General features: G+C 44.2%; 1 pseudogene; it reads left to right on the top strand.

Moving 5' to 3' along the window:
* The first annotated feature begins 392 nt into the window (after positions 1–392).
* Positions 393–2,055, top strand: LOC122735515 (annotated as a pseudogene).
* Positions 2,056–5,111: the final 3,056 nt, after the last annotated feature.

Genomic DNA, 5,111 nt, shown 5'->3' with positions numbered 1-5,111 from the left:
CAGGACTAGAGTCAGGAAGAACTTAGTTCAAATCTAGCCTCCAACACTTAGTAGCTGTGTGACCCTGGGCAAGTCACCTAACCTCTGTTTGCCCAAGTTTCCTCATTTTATAAAATGGGGATAATAATAGCACCTACCTCTTGGGTTGCTGTGAGGATCAAATGAGATAACAATTGCAAAGTGCTTAGCACAATGACTGGCACATATTAAGTATTATCTATCTGTCTTTCTTTCTATCTATCTATCTCTTAGCTATTATTAATTAAGAATACATGGCTGATCTGTGGTTGGCCTGCCCAAAGCGGCGGTTTCATGGTGGCCGTGGAGGTGGCGGTGGCGGCTGCTTCCCAGGCCTGAGGGGGTGAGCGCTGAAGAGACGCGGAGTTTACGCGACTCGTTATTCCTGAAGGTTGTTGTGGAGCAGCTGCCTTCTAGCCAGAATCTTGGAGGATGTAGGGAGACTTAAGTAGATCATCAGAAGAGCTACAGACTGCCTCTGCAGGATGGATGAAAATAGCGTGGAAGCTTCCATCCAGACCTACCATGTCCAACTGCAGCAAGTGGAGCTGGCCCTGGGGACCAGCTTGGACCCTACTGAAAAGGCTGACTTGCTTCAGCTCCAGTCTGACTTAAAGCAGCTGATCGAGCTGAGTCCAGTCTTGTGTCCATCAAGAAGAGCAAGCTCCTGGCTACACTGGACCCAAGCCTTGGCCTAATTGAGAGCGCAGTTAGGGATGAAGCTGAGTATTTGGCTTTCCAGAATTCCATTCGTGAAGTGACAGGAGATTCTGAGACTCAAGGTGCTGAAACTGCAACCTCTCCTGAAAGAAGAGAAACTGAGCCTGATAGATCTGGGCATGAAGAGGAAGAGGAGGAAGAGTTGAGTGGGATGAAGGTGAATGCTCCCTACTACAGTTCATGGGGCACTCTGGAATACCATAATGCCATGATTGTGGGGACAGAGCACTCAGAAGATGGCACAGCAGGCGTTCGTGTGCTCTATCTCTACCCAACTCACAAGTCCCTAAAACCCTGTCCTTTCTTCCTGGAAAGAAAATGCTGATTCAAAGAGAACTGCAAGGTTCTCCCCATGGGCAAGTACTTGCTGTGGATGAGCTTCGTCCCTTCCAGCAGGCCAGACCTGACTGCCCTGCACACAGGCTCAGCCTGTCTAGCTAAGTATGATGATGGAATTTGGTACCCAGCCCGGATCACAGATGTGGGACAGTGGCTACTACACAGTCAAGTTTGACTCACTGCTTCTCAAAGAGACTGTGGTGGAAGGGGATGGTATTATGCCTCCCCTACGCAGTGAAGACAGTACACCTTCCTGAGGTCTGATGGAGATGATGTAGATGATTCCAGCTATGCCAAAGTTGTCGAGTCAGATGCCTTAGAAAAAGAGACTTTGGGCCCTGCTTGCAGCTCCTCATTCGCTGGCTTGGGAGGCACATACTCGAGGCTTGGCTCCAAACTTCTTGTCAGATGGTCTATGAGTTTGGGCAAAGGTCTTGGAAAGAATACTGAGGGCCGAGTAGAGCCCATCCATGCTGTGGTGCTTCGAAGGGGAAGTCGCCTAGATCAGTGGTGCTGAAATTCTCCAAAAGAGAACAAGCAGCAAGCAGAACCTTGGCAAGCCAAGGAAAAGCCAGGCCAAGGGGAATGGAGCCAAGGGACGCCCACCCCAGCGCAACGTATTTGATTTCCTAAAATGAGATACTCCAAGGCAGGGTTCCAAGGGTCCAAGAGGAAGGGAAAGTCCCGACCCTTAAGAGGAGTAGCAAGGAGCTCTACCATGCCAGCAAGAGCACCAAGCGATCCCTGAGTGTACAGCTCTTCCAGATCTTGGAGAAGATGGAGCAGACTCAGAGGGACATCCGAAGCATACAGAAAGCCCTGGCCCGGAACATTGCCCGGCATAGTGTGGCCACTGCTCAGCTGGAGGAGAAGTTGGCTGGAGCCAGAAGGAGCTGAAAAATCTCCGGGACCAGGAGGCAGGTTTGCAGCAGGAACAGAAGATGGCTGACCACACACAAGAAAATGACCGAGTTTTAGTGCTCAAGTGGGAGTTCTCTCCTGACGCTGAGTCCATCCTTCCCCCTTTCTCTTCACCTCCCCACCCACAACCCTCCTTTCTCCACGCCGAAGTTCCCTCCATTTTCCTCTGCTCCTAGGCCCCACTAGGGATACCTGTGCCATCCTAAGTGAGCTCTGCTTCAGCCTCACTGCCTCGGGACCCTTTCTTTTGGGCCACAGGTGTAGATATTAAGGGGTGGGGGTTTAGGACCAGCTGGAGGCTCCCAAGGAATGGGCCGGCTAGAGGCATAATTTCTGCCTCCTGAGCTACCAGAATGGGGGAGCTGAATTGTACCTGCTTTAGATGGACTCAGGAAATTATAAGAGATCACCTTTTCCCACACTTCCCCAGAGCCAGACTCCCTCCCAGCCTCACCCACCAGCCAGTTTGTGGCCCCCACTCTACAGAGGGGTGCAGCCTGAGGCGTGTTAGGAAGGTCAGGTGTCACTCCTCCCCCTCCCAAAACACTCCCCAGAGAGCAGATGGAACAGGAGAGGAGGCTCAGAGGAGCAGGGCCTGCAGACCAAGGTCTCCTTCATTTTCCTGGTGACCTCAGGCCTGTCCAAACACAGACCAAGCTGTGCTGGTGGCACCTTGACTCGGGGCAGCCTCTTCTTGGGAGGGGGGAATACTTTTCTCCACACTTGTTTTCCAGTTTGTTCTGCCACAAGGCCTTAGGAAGGAGTTTTTCTTAAACAAAATGATTAAAGTGACGTTGTTGCTGTGTCAAAAAAAAAAAAAAAAGAATACATGGCTTAACTACAATAAGGGTAGGTCTAAAACCTAGGTCTCCTAATTCTCAAGTTCTTCCTATTTCAGACATTTGCATTAGAAATACATTGCCGAAGCTTGTCATTACCTGATTTTATTCCTACCACAAAAAGTTAAGAATTATCCGAAAGATAAATAAATTGTTTTGAAGTACTATATTCACTGATGCTCATCACGTTAATGTCTCCCTCTCTTCTACCTCCAGAAAAAAAAAATAGAAGGAAGACTACAAAAGACTATTGTCAGGTTAGTGAAAAGAATATGAACTAAATGTATACACAAAAACATTATGTTTATGTGTATATTGATCTTCTCTAATAGAATGTATGCGTCTTGAAGCAAGAACCATTTCATTTTTTCTTTGTATTCCTAGGACTCAGAACAACGTCTGTCACCATATCAGGGGCTGTTGAGTAGAATAGGACCGAAATAGACCTTATGTGAAGGAAAATTAGAGTAGGAAATCATGAAGGAAAAGATTAAACTAAGAAGGTGAAAAATCAGAATTTTGACAATTATCCTATTGTTGACAACAGAATTGAGTTAGGTGTGGGGAGTGACTGGCCAAACTTCAGAAGAGTATAGGGTCCATAGAAGGAAAAGGATGAAATTGCAGTGTTTACCTTGGGGAAAATTTCTAATGAGAGCGTAGCCTCCTACCTCTATTTTTACCTTTCTCTTCCACTCGCCAGGTGCCTGGCACATTCATATAATTTTTTTTGCCCAAGACTCTACCAAGATGCCAGCATCCCCCTTCACAAAACTTCATACAATAAAATCAGCTACAATCAGATTTTAAAAGATCCATTCTCTCAGTTTGGCACTTTGTGATAGTCTTACGAGGTGATTTCTCTGCAAAACATAATCAAGATTAAAGTATAAATAGATGACAAAGACTAGAGGGACCATGGGAAAACAAGTACATTTAAACACCCTGGCCTATCAGTCCTGAAAGCAATTGAGAACCATACTTCAAAAACCTATAAAAATTGTTTATGCTTTTTGACCCAATAATCTGTTTTGTAAGATCTATCTCCAAAGAGATCAAAGAAGATAAGGATTCCCATATGTACAAAAACCTTTATAGCATTTCTTTTCATAGTGACAAGGAATTGAAAGCTGAGGAGCTGCCCATCAATTGGCGATTCGAAAAACAAATGATATATGAATGTGATAGAACACAGTTTTGCTATAAGAAATGATGATGAGGGTAGTCAGAGAAAATGGGAAGAATTGTATGAATTGAAGAAAAGTGAAAAGAACAAGAAAACAATTTATGCAATAGCAACAATATTGAAAAGAAAAATAAATTTGAAAGACTTAGGAACCCCTGAACATCATAATGATCAATCACAATTCAAAGTGAATTCATGATGAAATAGGCTATCCACAAGATAATCCCTGTCCTCAAAGAGCTATATTCTTAATAGGGTGGTAATCATAGGGGGTGATAGGAAATGATTTATGGTCTCGAGAAGCGAAAGAGATTTTGAGTGGAATAGGTCAGTCCAATTAAGACATACTTCCCAAAGGTAATGGTCATTTATAGAAAGAGATAGAAAGATGATAGAAGGTGGGGAAAGGAATGCAACATGATTTGGACTTTGTGAAATTGGTTTTCTTAAAATCTTCTGTTCCTCCCTGAATGACTTAACTCTTCTCAGCAATATAATTCCAACAAGAAAATCCCAAAGGACTAATGATGAAGCATACTATCCACCTCCAAAGAAAGAACTCATACTGATTGAGAACAGACTGAAGCATGCTGTTTTTCACTTTTTTAATTTTTTCTTTTATTCAAGTTTTCTCGTACAAAATGACTAATATGGTAATGGTTTGCATAATTGCACATGTATAACCCATATATGATTGTTTGCCATCTTGGGGAGTGAGGAGGGAAGGGAGGAAAGGAGGTATAAAATTTGGAACTCAAAAGTATAAATAAAAATATTTAGTATTTCAAAAACAATTAAAATGTGCACATAGAAAATAATCTTCTGTTCCTGTTTAAAGGAATAACAGCATTAGGACAGGCAAGGCTAAAAAGGGTGAAGATAGAGGATTGAAGGGGAGTACATAGTCAGGAATCACACAAAATGAGAAGACATGGGTGGATTGTAATATGCATAGATGGAATGAGTATCCCCATGGAAAAGATCACACATCCCCTGAAGGCACAAGGGTAGAGCTGTACCCCACTGCCCATCAGTTTGGCCACAGCTTCTGACTATTGATCCCTTACCTCCCACCATGATGGGTAGGA

The sequence above is a fragment of the Dromiciops gliroides genome, chromosome 1, assembly GCF_019393635.1.
Source record: "Dromiciops gliroides isolate mDroGli1 chromosome 1, mDroGli1.pri, whole genome shotgun sequence".
Classification (NCBI taxonomy): domain Eukaryota; kingdom Metazoa; phylum Chordata; class Mammalia; order Microbiotheria; family Microbiotheriidae; genus Dromiciops; species Dromiciops gliroides.
This window is presented reverse-complemented; position numbering and strand designations above follow the sequence as displayed.